The 17,672-nt window shown below is 40.5% G+C and overlaps 1 pseudogene; it reads left to right on the top strand.

Annotated features, from left to right (window-relative positions):
• Nucleotides 1–14,519: 14,519 nt before the first annotated feature.
• On the top strand, nt 14,520–17,399 carry LOC120792144 (annotated as a pseudogene).
• The last annotated feature ends 273 nt before the right edge of the window (nt 17,400–17,672 follow it).

Raw genomic sequence — 17,672 nt, 5'->3', positions numbered from 1 at the left:
AGGGAAAAGCAGCATGTCAGTGAATATTGAAGGATTAGAGAAACACTAAATGTGACAATGATTTAAATGATTAAAAGAATATCATCAAGGTGTGATCACTGTAATCTGCTGTGTCTGTCCAGCTATGTTTATGGGTGAAAGAAGTTTGAAGAGCCTGGCCTTACTTTAATCATTCACCAGAGCATACGACCATGATGAAATCCTTAGCATGATTCCAATATAAGGAATGGAAGACAAAATCCACAGCGTGCAAAAATGCATTCTAAAGTTTAGCTGAAGTTAAAATGAGGCTTCAGCTGTTAGAGAAAAATCAAGTGGACATCTTCCAACCGTTTTGTACCACAAAACTCGGAAAGAAAACACGGTCTTCCCAAACTCAAATAGCACATTTCACGCTAACAATACTGTTAGTTTGATTTGCCCAGCTCAGAATCACAATGAGAACTGTGGATATGGACCGGCCATTATGTCTGTACAGTCTCTACCTACCTCTGTGGATGATTCAGTTAGCGGCAGAGTTGAAATGCCAGGGCACACCACAGTAAAAGCTTGAACATGTTCAAAAGTCAGTGACTGAGTCCCTTTTCTTTTTATCACTACTAGAAATTCCAGGGACCGAATACAGTCTCAAAGAAGGAGCGTGGTGATTACAAACATCGTACATGGCGTATAGAAACACTTTTCCACGGTGGTTTGGAATTAGCTTTAAAATGCTAAATACCAGTGAATTAAATTCGACCTGCGCAGTGATATGCACAGAAATATTATCTTGGTGAACAGGTTTCATGGTTGTTATAATTTTACGAACTTATGTTGATGCTCTGTATTAGCAAATACTCAGAAATAAATTACTAAGTGTATGCACTGGGTTTGCTTGGCTTACAAGGAGAGTGGACTACACTAGGACTAGGAGCTCGTGGAGAGATTACCATGAGTTGTTTTTGTTTGCTAAACTGTTCAAATCACAAGTGACAAGTGGAAACTGTTCAATATTATCCCCTCCAAAAGATCAGCTATTTGCATCTAGTGATCTGGTCAGATCCTTGGAATTTGCCCAGACACTGGTGAAGAAGAAATATCTGGCTGTTTACCGAGTTTAATAGGATGTATGATCAATATAATAATTCTGTATGCGCAGTGGGCAGTGCAAGCGGTAAGCCTGTCATTCCAGCACGTCACCCAACACCCTGTCACCGGTTCAAGGTTTGTCCCTCCTCGGACCACTGTCAGTAGGTACTCACCACTGCTGACCGTGAACACCACACACACAAGTCCCTCAGGTCTTTAAACTGACCATTTCTCCTGCATCCAAACCCGCTGACTAAAGAACTGAATGTTTACTGTCTAATATCTCCCAGACCCTGACATGTGCTTAATCTGTGAGTGGTCGTTTTGGCTCATCTGTGTATATGGCCAGTGTCGGATTTATTTTTCTGCTAAAAAGAAGGGGGCTTCTACGCTCTTTGCAATCGGTCATCTACAACACAAACTGCTGCCTCACTGTATGCAAGAGCTATCTTTGCGTAGTCTAGGTTAGCACAATTTCTGTTAGTGGCTACCGTTACTCTCTGGAATTCCATGCATCATGTTAGTCGCTGACAATCGCAATATAGAGGCTGTCAGGACATTGTTGCAAAGTTTTTTCGGCCCCAGAACTGAGCACACATCTTCAGTGGTTTATGAAACTGGGAACCTGTCCATAAAGGCTAAATTAAAGTACAATATTTTACTTTATGTGGCGGCATATTACCAGTCTGACATTGCTGCTCCGTAGTTAAAGGTTGTACTTGAAATCGTCCTTCCGTGCTTAAAAGCAGGAATTTGTTGTCATTGCTTTGGAACTTATGTTTCAAGTTCTGAATGGAAATTGTGAAAGCGTCATCCTCCAGATCTGCATTTTTGAGAGAAAAACATGTTATAACATCAGTAACATCACGCACTTACAAGCACTACTCATATACTCTTCTATAAATGCAGGATGAGGGAGGAAAAGCATGAAACTGAGGCAATACATTTGTCATTAATGTATGTTCTAAAAATAAACGAATTGCCTTACCTGTTTCAGCCACTGTAAATAGAGAACAGTAAACAGCTGATTAGACTTAATGATTGATATACCAGTATTCCAAAAAGCAATAGAGATTATTTTAAAATTTTAATAAATACACCACCATGTACAATATATTTCACCATATACAATAATGTTAATATTTAATTCACCTATTGAGAAAGAATAAAGTATGAAATCACTCACCATCAAAGTAGAAGGCGTTCTTACATGTACCACAAAATGTTGCAGCGGAGCAGCCATTGGTAGCCATCAGGTAGACCTGGTAAAAATCAAATCTTTTTTTGGTTGCGGAATGCAGTGTATATCCACAGGGCGTACACTGCTGCCTGCTACTGGGTCCGTTTGGATATTACCAACGGGAGGTGCCAATTTTTCAAATTCGACACCTGGTAGCTTTACGTTTATGTGTGTAGTAAATATAGATAGGTGACAAATTAAAGTGTCTTCCTGAGGTATCGTTCCACCACATCCCTCCAGAACTGCTTCAGTGCCTCTTGGCATTAACTCTCCAAGTCTGCGGGCCTGCTCATTAGTTTTATACATGGATAGGATGTTTACTGTACACCTGTATGAAGCATCTATGCCCCTTGTTCAGGTTTCCCCTTAGTTCCAGCACTCTGTACAGTCTCAGCTTCACATGACCAAATGAGTGACACATGCAGGGCAGCTCAATAAAAAGACAAGGAAAGCTGTCACAAATAAGGACAATGGGACAAACCAGAGAGGAGAGGCAATTCAACGAGAGACCCGCCCTCCTACAAAAAGGAAACTTGGATGGGGATAACAGTTAACAAGAAAACTGTTGCAACTAATAGATATCCAGTATTATATTTATACTAATCTAATGCATTTTACAGTGTAATAAGCCCATCATATTTTCCAGTAGCCAAGTATCGGTTCCTCAGGCGCCTGTTGGAGAAATTAGTGATCCCTGGTCCATGGCATACACTGTAGACAAGTCTGATGCACTAAATCTGTTTTATCAGTGTGTTTTCTAAGCGAGCAAAAAGATTCTAAGATGAAAAAATGCTGAGGGGTAGATGGAAAGGAGAGGAAGAAAGAAAAAAGGGAGAGAGGAAGGAAGGACAAAGAGTGAAGGAAAGGCAGGGAGAAGCAATAGCAAGAGATACATGTCACAGGGAAGGAAGACACTCAGGGGAAAGCACCCAAAGGCAGAAACACAAGACAGGCTGATGCAGTGAAGGTGTGTTAATACTCAAAAATCAGGCTTACAGATAGACGGGTGGGTAAGTTAACAGGCAAACTAGCAGGAACAAACAACTGGAATCTATACACGAGGAACTCGAGGGATGACACACAGATGAGCTGACAAAGTAAATAGTGACTGGGACTCTGAGGTAACTGGGAACAGTAAGTGGAACGGGAAAACGGTCCAGGGACATCTGGGAGGGTGGAAAATGGCAGGAAATCAGAAAGGCACAAGGGCAGGAAGTGAAACAACACAGAGGCACAAGGAAAGTGATTAGAAATATAAGAGGACATGTCAAACAGGAGTCCAGTCATAAAGTCACTCAGAGGGGCAGATTGATGTTAATTGAGAGATAAGCCAGATGAACTAAATTATTCCTCAGACAAATGTTGATGACTGTGACAAGGTAATGACAGAAAGCTTTCATGGAAATAGCTGAATTATGGTTCTAACACAGGCCACGGAAGAGGCTTTGGGAAAAGTACAGATGATGACATTGGCAGAAGCAGTGAGAGAGCTTGACCAATCTATGAAGATGTTTTTACTGTATTTCAAAAGGAAAAAAATAACTTTTCTACTAGTGGTCAACTGATATGGGTCTTTCAATGGCCAATTTCCGATATATAACGTATGATTTTATTATTCCAGACACATTACAATCCAATAAACATTGCTCTCTTAGCCAGTAACATGTTGCTTTAGATGGACTTTTTAGCAATTAATGAAATAGAAAAACAAATTGGGTTGTGCTGTAGATTCAGAATAGGTCTGGTATTTAAGGGAGAGCAGGGTACAGGGTGCCAGAAGCGACGTCTCTCACCTGCATTATTCTATACATTATAACTTCATATACATTTAAGGCTAGCCGGTAACGCTTTTTAGATTAGAGTTGCTGTCATTTAGGCTGGGAGAAACGTGTTCACGTTTAGAAAGGACGGTGGTGACTGATAATAACTGCAAAGCCCTGCTCACATCATCCACCAGGCGACAGGTCAAAAGGACAACAGCGTGCCCGGGCGGTGATTCGGTCCCGCGAGTAATCGGTCGACCACTAGTTTCTACCTCTGGTTTGAGGTGAGAAAGACCTTCACGGCAAGCACAAAGGAAAGGAAGAGACATGGACTTCTATAGACTTCTATAGAAAAAAAAGGTTTCACAAAATTTCACGCCTACAACGTCCGGCTCGACATAGGAAGAATCGGCGTCTCCAGAAAATGATAATAGTCGTCTGGCTGTTGCAGAGCCGCACAATGCGAACACACAACACGTAAGGTTTTGCTGTTTTTAATATAACAATTAAACAAATACGTAAATATTTTACGTATTTTTCTCCTATTATTCTTTTAATGCTCCGATGACGCCATTTTACAGGATGGCATCGATCTAACGCTTTGTCAGTCTCGTTTCTATTCTACCTCGCGTTGTCCACTGTCACCTCGTGTCGCTAAACGGGATGCGGCGGCAGCTGACTCAACTGCAAACAGAGTAGGAGAGAAAGTTTCGTGGCGATCCCGGACTCACACGGTATAAAGCGGCGGTGGACGACAGATAGTGTCAGAATCAGAGACATTCATCTCTAAATCAATGCAGACTGATTTGCTGCTTTAACCACATTGAACCGTTTTTTTATGCCAATTTAAACGCATGTGTTTTCCGGGGGGTGTTTGATTGAATACACCGTATTTATATTTCAGGCGTTGTTCCGTTGTTGCATTTGAAAGGCATGAGTCGGCCGTCGTCGATATAAAGCCCCGAAGCGCCAGCGCGGCTTCGGCACAGTAACGCCAGCGGCTCACTCCCGCACTCGTCTGGGGGGGAATAAAACAAAAACAGCAGCAGCCCAGCACGCAGCACGCAGCACGCAGCACCCCCCCCGCCCTCCACCTGTACACCGTGCCCGGCTGGGCGTGGAACCCAGATACGCCGGCAGGTAAAACAAACCCAGGGTACGGTGGGAGCGCTGCCTACGTTGGTCCGTTCAGTCACTCCACCCTCGCACCGAAACGCCCTGCTCGGCGAGCCAGCTTGGTTCACATTTCACAACATCCCCGTGAGAGTCAGCCTCCCCTAGCCACTTACACACGCCGCCCCAGTCTGTCAGATACACTGCTGGAACTACTTGGCCGACATAAACGGGCGTAACTCGGCCGAACTTGGTACACACGTCGTTAAACTAGCACGCTTCGAACGAGCTAATGCTGTGACATACCTTGAAAAGTGCTCAGACTCTCTCCACGCACGTTCTCACGCCCCTTTAAACAAAGGAAAATGAGCACAAATAATACAAAAACCTCCCGCCAAAGCCTTCAAACCAAAGTTTAAACTGTTTTCTCTCTCTCTCTCCCTCCCCGTGGTTGTGGAAAGCAGGCGCACTGCTGCCTCCTGAAGGGCTTTTAGGCGTGTTTGTGTTTGTGTTTACCTGCGATGCTGCCGACGGAGCCGTTCCAGACTGACTGGCCGGGAGATGGGCTCGCGGGGACTGGAAGACGGTCTGCGAGACAGACGTGGGCTTCCTGCTCTGACATTACACGGAAGTGAAAATGAATGAGTCAGGTCAAGGACTTTTCTAAACGGAAACTGTTTTCCTTTTTACATTTTCCTTAAAATGTAAAAATGTCCTGTTTCTTTTTTGTCTTAAGCCTGATATACAGCATCTATTTTACTCTCAAATCATAGATAAATGTCTTTTTTTTTAACATAAGAACATCCTCCTGACTTCGATAAGTTACCTTGTTGTTGGAAATGTATTTAGGAGTCCTGTTCCTCATTTTCGGTAGCTCTGGTGTTGCATTCAACAGAGACTTATTATAGTCATATCATTTATGGAGTGAAAAAGACGTTTGAAAATAAGTGGTTTAGCAGATAGTAATTCACTAACGACTCCCTATCGTTTATAATTGAGCTTTAATCTAGATTTTATTTTTTAGTACCTTTTTTCCTTTTTCCTCTTCTATAAATTAGGTCAGCTGATTCTGACAATGTAAGCCTCTGCCCATGCGTCTGCCACCTGAGGGTCAAAAATGTCACAGATAAGTCAACACTGTGTTCTACGAATAACCACCTTCCTTTAATGTAATTAAAAATGGAATAATCCCTGACTTCAAACTTGGCAGGTGTATTGCTGAGGACCCGAGGAAGTGCAGCGTCAACTGCGAAGTTTTGTGGATGAGCGGTTTTTGTGAAAGCTTCAAACGGTGCTTTTCAACATGTTTCGTGACATGAAGAAAAAAAAATGAACATAGATCATAAATGATGTCGTCACATATGGTTGCCACGTGAGTTTGTAAATAGGACTCATTTCTCCCATCAGGCAACAGGCAAGATGGAGCACCCGTCTTTGTTGACCTCAAATGAAACAGTCCTGCAGAGCTCTGGTGGACGGTGGTGGAGTGCGTGTGGCATGATGATATAAGGTTTTGCAGGTTTAATTTTCAGTCACAGTAAAAGCATGCTTTGTGTTCACATAGCTATAAGAGTTCTCACCCAATACTGGATGAGCACATTTAGGAACTAGAAAATGTGCTCAGTAGAGCACAGACCTCCACCAAGGCCAATGTCAAAGAACATACACCAGACTTCAGGGGGAAAATTCAAATTCATAGTAAATCATCTGGATCTGGCTCAAAATTGAATGGGTTCTTCCCTGGCCCAGGCCACATCCCTCCACCAAGCTCGGTTCAAATCAGTTCAGTACTTTTTGTGTATTCCTGCGGACGAATAAACCAACAAACAAACCAACAGACACGGGTGGTTACATAACCTCCGTGGCAGACTTAAAAATGGAATTAAACCCTAAGCATTAACATAAAAGACGATGGCTTTGTAACAATGAAAGAAATCTCACTTTATCACTTAAGTTCAGAGTGAAGACTTTCTTATCATGAAACATTATAATCCCTAAAGGGTTGTCAAACAGTGGCTAAACTCTGTCGGACTTCAGTTATGAGAGAGAAAAAAAAACATACAGCCAGGAACTGAAAAGGGGTCATCTATACAGTATGGTGAACTCGTATTGGGTTACACACACTCTACAGGTGTCTATATAAAGTTTATTGAGCTCCACAGCAAATGGCCTAAATACTATCAAAACAGAGATTTCAGTTCTTGATTTTTAACAAATTTGCAAAAATTTCTAAAAACTGGTTTTCACTTTTTCATTATGGATGATTGAATGTAGGTTGATTGGCAAAAATGGCAATTTTATCAACTTTCAATGAAATCTACAATTCAACAAAGTGTGCAAAAATGGAAGGGGTGTGAATACTTTATGAAACCACTGTATATAGTAAAAGTCTTAGGCCCCTGTATTATTTAGCAATTAACTCCAGACAAAGCTCACCCAGCAGTGCAGTCAAAGGACAAAATCCCTCTGTATAAGAGAGATTGTATAGCGTTATATGGACAAGTGTTTCTATTATTTTGTCCATCCCATTTATTTCACTGAGGACAGGCTAAATTAAAGAAACACATAGTTCCACAGCACCACAAACTGCAGCCTCCAAAATGATCATAAAGTTGAATCAACATCTCTCTAAAACAATTTCAACTGAACTTGAACATTAAATCCTTCATGAAGGGAGAATTTGATTTTGGCAAAAGTGGTTGGGACTTTCCCTCCATTTTCTGCTTCACTTGTCTGTGCCGATACCAAAATTGTTTCTATATGAGATTGAAACAGCTGCCCATGAAGCACCATATAATGACGTTTCAAAAAAAACTTTTAATCTAAAATAATGACAATAGTGTTCATTACATTATTAACATGGATCATTAGGATTCTTGTTGACATTCTCAGCATTTTTCTTGTTCAACATTTTTTGAAATTCAGTGATTAGCTCTGTTTCCAAGAATTAGACGAGGTGATGCTGCTCCCATTTCTGCGCATTAAGTATACAACTGATGCAAGGACATGATTAGCTTAGCATTAGAGCTTCACATAAAGCAACTTCGGCCCAGACCAGAAGTATTTGGACATTTACACATTTTTTTTGTTCTTCAGGTGCTGAGCTTTAGCACATTGAATTTGTAAGAATATGATGGATATTACATTAAAGTGCCAAGTCTCCGCTAATCTCCGCTTAATTTCAGTAGGCTTACATCAATATAGAAAGAAATATATGGGAGATATAGCCCTTTAAACATAGTGCCCAAGGTTTAGGGGTTCAAAAGTAACTGGACAGATACACATGGAGTCAAACAAAATGATCATATTAATATTTTGTGAAAAATCCTTCACAAGATGATGGGAAAGTCAATACACATGGCTATTACTTGCAAAGAAATTAATACCATGTCATTCCCACTAAAACAAGAAACTGTCATTTTTATATTTCCATTTGTGTACAGATTAAAAAAAGAAACAAAAAAATAAATAAATAAAATGAGATATAAAGTGAGTTTTACTGAGTGTATTTTTGAACTTTGGAAAGAGCCAGGCTAGCTGTTCCCCCCTCCCTCAGGTCTTTATTAAAGCTAGGGTAACCCCCTCCCAACCCAAGATCTATATGTAAGGTCCTAGGCTATCATTAACCAACAATGAGCCGATTGTTGGTGCTGGTGCTGTGCTTTCAGCTGTTTTATTTCCATAACCTGTCACTCTTCAGTTCCAATCAACAGACACGAGCTACTGTTTCTTCCCAGTCATGCCAGAGTGGATATTTTGGGGTCATAATGTCCTAAATGTATCAAAGAAGGGAGCATTATATTTGTAAATACCAGTTACACAATAAAGTTGCTGCAATGCGGTGGATAATTTGGAAGCAGCTTACTTCCTGCTGCTCACTATATGCAGAGATGATCAATTCACTAAAACGTCAGTGCACTAGAAATACTGTAAATCTGCTTAATACTAACAGTGTTACATAAATCTTTTCACATCAATTTTCACATGACAGTATTTCTTCTTTTGCTTCAAGGGAGAGGAGCAGATACCTCTGTTTCACATTCCCATTTCCTCATTCTTATCATGCAAGCAGAAATAAATGCCTTCACAAGATTACTGGGGTGAACTTCCAGTGGTGATAAACCACTGCTTTGACACTGGAAATTCCGTAAGTGGCTTAATTATAATTCCGTTATTGTGTTCAAAGCTGCTCAAGGAGCGTACAATGAAATCAGTTTTTATAATCAAGTTACAGGACCTGAATCTAGGCCCAGTCACAAAGGTCTGGCTGCAAACCTTTGGTCGTTTCTCTCCTTGTCATACATGATGGAAATTGGGGTCTGCTGTAAGTGGAGGAGGTTAAACTGATGCTTCGTTACTCTGTAAAAATTTCTGAGGCTTTGCCTAAATTACATTCGTATATGCAACTGTTTCTAACAATACTTAAAGCTTAATTATCTCCTACCTATCACTACTTAATTGATAGGGAATAGGGGACTGATGCAATGCTGTGTTTTGATCCAAGCTGGAAAGCTGACTTTATCAGTTAGGAAGCGTGTCATGGCTTTGGCTGTGATTCTTGCCAGGCGTGGCGGGCACGGTTCCTGGGTCGGTTTAACTTCAACCCAACAACCCTAACCTGCCGTGTGGCCTTCACATAACACCACACCAAGTGCCCTCTCTCGCCAGTCCGCCCCAAAGAAACCCAGCACTGAAAAGGAGACCATTCTCCCTCCGTCCTGCACGGTGGCAGCGGTTACATGGGAGAGTGAGACCTTCGTCCGGGAGGTGCAGCGCTTGCATCCAGACCCAGGTAATGGCCCTCCTAACTGTCTATTTGTGCCTGACCACAGGTCTACAGCGGGGGAATTCATCACAACTAACCTGCCATCCTGGTTACCACTGCGCCCTCACTTTCATCAAACAATGGTGCTGGTGTCCTTCCATGTCCCTGGACACCCGTGCTTTTATGTCCGCCCGCTCCATCTGCACCTGTAGCACAGGCTTCTCATCGATCTCCAGCTGGCCTGCTGCGTCCTCTGTTGCAGCATGGTGACAGACTTCAAAGGGCCAAATCCCACTGCTGTCAGGTTGAAACTGCCATCTTCTATGAAAATCCACCCAACCTTCATGTTTTGCTGCTCAAGCCTGTGTCTTCCAGCCCCTGGTCCTGGTTGCACCCCACACCTGTCCCCAATCATATCATCAACTAACAGTTCAGCCCCGGCTCTCCTATCACTCATCACCACAACGGTCGAACCTGTTCAGTGGTAGCAACACTCTGGGCCATTCACTATCGTAGATACTAGTTATTCTTGTGATTTTCCTTGTAGAACTTGCTAACCTTATCTTCTCCTCTGCTCAGACAGCTCCACCCAACTAGCTTTACCAACTTTTCACACCCGTGAAAGCAACTTTCTTTCACAAAAGTACCTAGCAACAAACCTAGCAACTTCTTGGACAAACCTTGGCTACTTTTCCTGGAAGAGAGTAACCAGTATTGCCCCGTGAGCCAGCGGTCGGGGTTTCCCTTTGAAGGCACACTTCTCCATGCGTCTCATTGTTTCATATTTCTCTCTAAGTGATCATTTTACAAGTAAATATAGCCATAATCCCCGCACAGCTGTTGTCTTTAACTTATGTGTCTGGTGATTTTGTCAGATGAGGTTGTGGTTATAAAATCAGGATTTGAGCAGTGCAGAGCAGCAGCTTGGAAATAGCTTGGAAGTGACGGCATTTCAGTCACTATTTCATACTTGTTGTCTGACAACAGAAACAGAAAAACATGTAAATGAGAACAGCTTTTTTAGGGAATTCGGCTGCATTAAATTACTCTATATGTGAGCACAGACAGTGGGAGAGAAGCTAACAGATAAGCGATCCAGCCATATACTGGGTTTTGACCTAGTCTTGTTTCTACAGATTAAGCAAACAAGATGTAATATGTTAATTAGTAAGCTTTAGAGGTGTTGGCAGGTGGATTTAGTTATCTTTTGACAAAACTTTTTAAGTGTTTCCCTTTATGCTAAACTAAGCTAACTGGCGCGCACACACACACACACACACACACACACACACACACACACACCCTCCTCTTGTCTCTGCTTAGCTATGTACGTCTTTCATCACACTGCGTCTTCCTCAATGACTTACACTTCAGGATGGTAGGCAGGAAACATCAGATGCACAATACTGACAATCTGGGAGGCAAATGTCACAATACTGCTGCATTTCTGGAGAATGAATGAGTATCTAAATGTTTCCTGTGTGTAAGACTTTACATGGAAAACAACAGGCATGGGTGTTTTGACATGCATTAGATGCTGTCGGTTACACCGCCTTGACAAGCGTACCACTCACATTCCGAATACAATTACAGTATTAAGTAAGTATTCATTAATTAATTTTCGTAATTTTGCCTCTGTACACCAACACAATGGATTTGAAACAAAGCCATCAATATTTGACTGAAGTGTAGATTTTCATCTTTAATTCAAGGGCTATTTTTATACATAGCCCCTCATTTTCAGAGGCCCAAAAGTAATTGGACAAATGACAACTGAACAACACATACCGCGAAAGCAACCCAGGAGCTTCTCAGGGCAAAGAACTGGAATTTTTCAATAGCCAAGTCAGTCACCTGACCCTAACCCAACTGAGCATGCTTTTCACTTACTGATGATGTCCATGGGTTCCAGACTTCAGCCAGTCATTGGCTGCAAAGGATTTTCATCCAAGTAATAAAAATAATCCTTATATTTATAATTATGTTGGTTTGTGAAATTACTTTTGAGCCTCTGAAAATGAGGGACTATGTATAAAAATGGCCGTAATTCCTAAACGGTTAATGCGGTATTTTTGTTAAATCCCTTGAATTAAAGCTGAGAGTGTCAACACTTCAGTCACATGTGGATTCGTTCATTTCAAATCCATCATGGTGGTGTAGAGAGCCAAAATTACAAAAATTGTGTCACCGTCCAAATACTTATGCACTGAACTGTATGAACTAGTCTTTGCAGTGCCATGCTTTTAATTGTTCACTGCGGGGGCAAACAAAACTAAAGTTGCTTGATTTGGACAAGCTAATATTCTATAGTTCAGTTAAATGTCACCATGTCAAGTAACAGCAAGCAAAAACAATATCACAAACGTGACCAAGCACAGCCCTGCTTCTAGTGCAGGTGTGTCTGTGATGCTTCAAAATCTGGTATCTCTCTGATCTCTTTTTGGCATTACAGCAATGTGACAAATGTGAATAAATGTAAAGGCCATAACTTGGTGGTCTCTTGATATTTTGCTCACTTGATCCTTCTACAACACCCCCTGATATTTCCAGATGGGATTTAAGGGTTCATAAGTATCCAATTCCTTTAGCTGTATTTTAATGGTTGAAAAAAAAACTTAAAACTCACTTCTAAACATTTTCTGTGAACAAAATAACAAATTTAGAGTACTGTGTGCTGTATTAGTTCTCAAAGAATCCTTTTGGTGACTACTACTCTAATGTAACGGTACCATATACTGAACTGCTTTGTTTTAAGACTAAACTTTGTCCTTGTAAATCAATGCCACTCTTAGTATTGGAGTAGTGTTGGAGTATACAGTTTACATATGTATTATATAAAGTTGACTGTTTCATCCGCTTTGAAAAGTTTTTATTTAAAGGGCTTCCTCCAGGATACTGCTTAGCTAGGGTGGTCCAAATCCTGGAACATCTTCTGATGACTTTAGTTATAAGCTTAACTGGTTGATTGTTAGTGGCTTTTGCTGTGTGAAATAGTGCCTTCGTTGTTTTTTTTCCTGAAGGTTAATGTTGTGTGTTCATTTCTAATGATGTTAGTGGAGATGGTCTTTGTTTCAGGCCAGGCCTGAAGTGTCACGACTATAAAACAATGCAGGAAACCCTGATTTTTAGAGCTATACTTTTTTGGAATTATCAACTTTATAAAATGGATGTCAACTAAATAATAATTATGGGCAAAAGTGTTCTATGGTGCACCAATTCTTTGATATAAGAATCTAAAGCTAATCTAACCAAATAAAGACAATTGTTAAATTAGTACACCCCTAGTGGGGTAAGAAGTCTTCCTTTCCGTTACCTCCTTGGGTCTCATTTCAGCAGGGCTGGCCTCTACTAGGTGTTATCTATCTGGTATTTTCCTTAGTTTCAAAGGGGTATACTTGATTCTCTGTCTATGTAGTAGAGATGAACTGAGGGGACTATAAAAGAGGAAAGTCTGCCCTACAAACCCCTGCACTTTGTTTCAGCCATACTACACATACTGTTGAACAATGTTTATTGGTGTAGATATAAATAACATAAAGTGAGAACTAATAAAGCACTATGAGTAAAAAGAAGGCATGTACTTCCAACCTGGAAGATGTTCTGTCCTATTAAGTAAAGAAACATGAAGAGAATGTGCTGAAATCGAACTGGCCTATAACCCCTTTTGTGGATTTCAAACTAGTCATGATCCCAGCAATTAGAGTTGTCAACTTGTCAAAATGACGATAATAACTATATAATGTAGAAATTATGACATATTTCAGACCTATTTTACTTATATTTCTATAGAAAAAATACAAAACAAATACCGTCTAATCAATTAAAGACATGGCCCCGGCTGGATAACAAGTGATTCCCCAGTGAGAGCCCGACGCCATGTTTTGAGTACTAACTACCTAGTGGATATAGGCAGTTTAGATTCTGCAGGAATCCTCTATAAGATTCCAACTGACCTGCATGTCTGTGACCTATGTGAGGACACACGAAGAACAGGGGATCGATCCCACATCCCTCATGCTCTTAGTAAACTGATCCACCTTTCAGTGATCCCAGTTAAACCATAAAATGCTTAGTATACCTCTTTATGGGTGATATACATACATCAGGGAATTTTTCTGTGAGACAAGCAGATATCAGACACTCATTTTGCTAGCGCTCTAGGTAAACTCAAAAGGATAAAAATTCCAAAAATGCTTTTATTATTCCTGAAATAGAAGTATGCAATAACAAAAACAGGCTGATGGTGTGCTTCTTCTTACCTCCCATCTACTAATCCAAGTTCATCTGCTTTCCCCATCACTACACATCTGCAAGCATATTTAGCATGAAAAAAAAAGGACTGAATAAAGAACTACTTGCAAAGAAAGATGAATGCTGCCACAGTGATTCTGCAACATGTCATTAAGATCAAGTGATTATCTCCAAATAAGTTACCAGTTGTGATCATAAAGCACTTTTGTTCAGTAAAGGCTTACACAAGCATGGAATCACTATTTGCTTGCCTACTTATCTGACTTTTTCTAGGGGGTGTGACAGACAGGATGATAATAAAAAGCAAAGTGCCAGTCTTGGAGAAACAGCAGCACCAAATGAGGAGGTTGCAAGCCTCTGACACCACTACAGACTCAGGAAATAAAGCTACAGCCAATGGATACCATCAAACATCGACAGAAAAATACCCAAGGTAAAGATCTGATTGGAATATCTGATATCCGGCACATCTCATCTATCTGAGATCTGACATCAATTCTGATATTCTTAACTGATAATAATGAATGTCTTTTATTTTGTGTGAAGAAAATGTGACTATGGTTTGCACTCATGTAAAGTTTGCTAACTTTTTTCTGTAGCACTCAATAAATCCAATTCTAGGAAGAACATCAAGCACTTCACAGATGTGCGCGGCCTACCTTGCATTGACACGATTGTGAGCTCAGTGGAGGACCCCCCTGAACCCATCAGCAACAACATCATTGGCAGTATCCCAGAATGGATCAATGGGAGCTTCTTGAAAAAATTTAATCAGAAGTGAGTGCAAAGTGTTGACTTTTTCCCTATTAAAGGCTTTTTTGGGGAGTTTTCCCTTTGAGGGTCTGTTTAGGGTCTATGAATATAATGTGTCATATGCTTGAGATGTTGGGCATTTTACAGTCAATAAAATGGTCTTGACTTGACTTGATACATGTAGTGCTGCCGCTGCATCACAAAGCTGACTCCTGTCTCCTGTTCCTTCCATTCTCATCAGGTTCAACCACTGGTTTGACGGTAAGGCTCTCCTGCACCACCTCAAAATATCTAACAGTCAGGCAACTTACAAAAGCCTCTTCCTGCCCGGTGACAGTTACCAAGCCAACAAGAAGCATAACCAAATTGCTGTGTCTGAGTTTGGGACTGTCACCATGCCGGACACCTGTAAAAACTTCTTCCAACGCTTCCTGTCAAGATTTGAATTACCAAGTGAGTTTCTTATCATAATGCATGAACACAAATCTTTGAATGCAGTTCATAAGATATATTGTGAATAGAAACTGCCCAACACATCTTACAGTTAACTACCACATATCTAGAGTCCTGTTAAATATTGTTGTTATTATTAATAATATTGTTTTGGTTGTGCTGTGCATTTTGGCAACTTCAGATCATTATGCCACAATTATACAATTTATGAACTATAAACCTCGTAATGTTATTGAAACCATCAGAACTGAATTATGTCTGAATTATGTATAAATTTAATTTGACCACAATTACAAATTATAATCCTCAGTTGGGTTTTGATTTCATGAAAATCAAACCCATTTTTGATACTATTTATGGTCAGAATTTTTTTGCAATAGCCGTTCTATGCATATAGATTCAGTAATTGTATCTCCATGGTAGTAGATGAGATTGTTACATTAGAAGATTTGATTGCTGGTGACGGAGTCTGCCATTCCCGCGCTAGACTCATTTTTCCTTCCAGCACGATTTTACCTTACAGATACCGGTCTCACAGTTTACTGTTCGCTCCCTACACAGGGTCAGAGCTGTATTAGGCTGAAACAGAAAACAGAAAATCCTACTGCCACACATTAAAAGCGTTCCACCAGAGAAACATGGCGAGATTTTTATTGTGAAGCAGCCAAAGAAAACACAGCGTTTGTCACCGCAGTGAGCTTCAACATTGTTTGATGTCTAACTACACCTTTCTCGCTTTCACCACAGTAACTACCAAATCAACCAAGCCTCGGATCTCAAGAATTACAACTTTAATTTTGTAAATGAATTGTCGTATTACCCAAGTTGCTTTTCTCTCGGTGCAGGTGTTCTGTACCCATGAGAACCTCCACGGGGAGGATCTTCACCAAGTGGTGGTCTGGAGTTCCCTCAGATCCACAATGGCAAGTACAACACCTGCTCCTACCGCTACTTCTACGGTTGCGGCTTGAGACACCTTGATCAAGATGGACCTCCTTGGGAAACACATGAAGGTGAGTCCCTCAGATGTTTCCAGCTGTTACAGAATGGCAAAATTAAGTCTTTTAGTGATACATGTAGTCTTACACTTAACATGTAGGTGGGCTGTACAAAAAAGTGTTATGCTTTAGTATGGCAGCAAATAAAATAAAAGGGAGAGAAATTCTAACTTCCAGTCTATGATCATTACAAGTCAAACAACAACCAGTACAACAAAAATCAATGATTTGCAGATGTACATGATCATAATTTGCACAATGATTCTATATTAACAATTAAATATCTTAAAATTTGAAGAATGTAAAAGAAAGGTAAAACACGATAACAGCCAAACTGTAAGACTCGAGTCACTGTCTTCTCACAGGTGTTGGAAAAACCTGGTCTCTATCCCTCTGATCAGGTCTTCTTACCATCCCGTAAATGCCACAGATGAGGACGATGGTGTTGTCTTGTCTGTTGTCATCACTCCAAATAAGGTAAGTCGGGTTCAGTCAAAGATTTTGGACCAGTTTGACTGTACCTTGGTTACAATGCCTTTTTTTGCTTCAAAGATACACCTCATGATTTCTTTGGGGGTCTAAGTACCCAAATTTCCTCTCAGCTCAGACGACTCAATACAATCATACAATCACAGTTGATTTTCAAAACAAGCAGCAGTGAGGTGGGAGGACATTGTGGGATTTGGGGTAACTATACACTACCAAAACCAAGGAGTTTATTTCTATGTTTACAGGGAGTGCATCTCTAGATTTACAGAAGCACATTTTGGTGCTTAAATATAGAAAGTGTGTAAAATTTCATTTGAAATGCACACTACTGATTTCTGGAACTCTGGAAATCTTAAGTAATTCTTTGCCTTTGTCTTCATTCTTTCAAGGACAAGAGTACATTCCTTCTGGTTTTGGATGCCAAGACGTTTGAGGAGCTGGGCCGGGCTGTGGTGCCTGTCAACATCCCCTATAGTTTCCGCGGGACGTTCAATGCCACAGCATAGACGTGTGAGAAGGAAATAAAATATGAAAACACCTCTGACAGAAGTCATGGCAGATGTTATACAATGTAAGTATTGCTTTTGGTGTTTTGTCTTTACACAGGTATGATTGTATAGCTTGTTCGGATTGTTATCAAAAATTAAAACAAAAAAAAAGTCCATCATAGCTTTTATAGCAGTGTGTTAGAAATATTGAAAATTTATTTTAAATATGTTTTTTTTCTATACTTTAAACCATTATTTTTTAAAAAAAAATTCAATTCAAGTGCTTTTACA

The sequence above is a fragment of the Xiphias gladius genome, chromosome 7 (genome assembly GCF_016859285.1).
Source record: "Xiphias gladius isolate SHS-SW01 ecotype Sanya breed wild chromosome 7, ASM1685928v1, whole genome shotgun sequence".
NCBI lineage: Eukaryota > Metazoa > Chordata > Actinopteri > Istiophoriformes > Xiphiidae > Xiphias > Xiphias gladius.
Note: the sequence above shows the minus strand (reverse complement) of the source record. Positions and strands in the feature narration are given on the sequence as shown.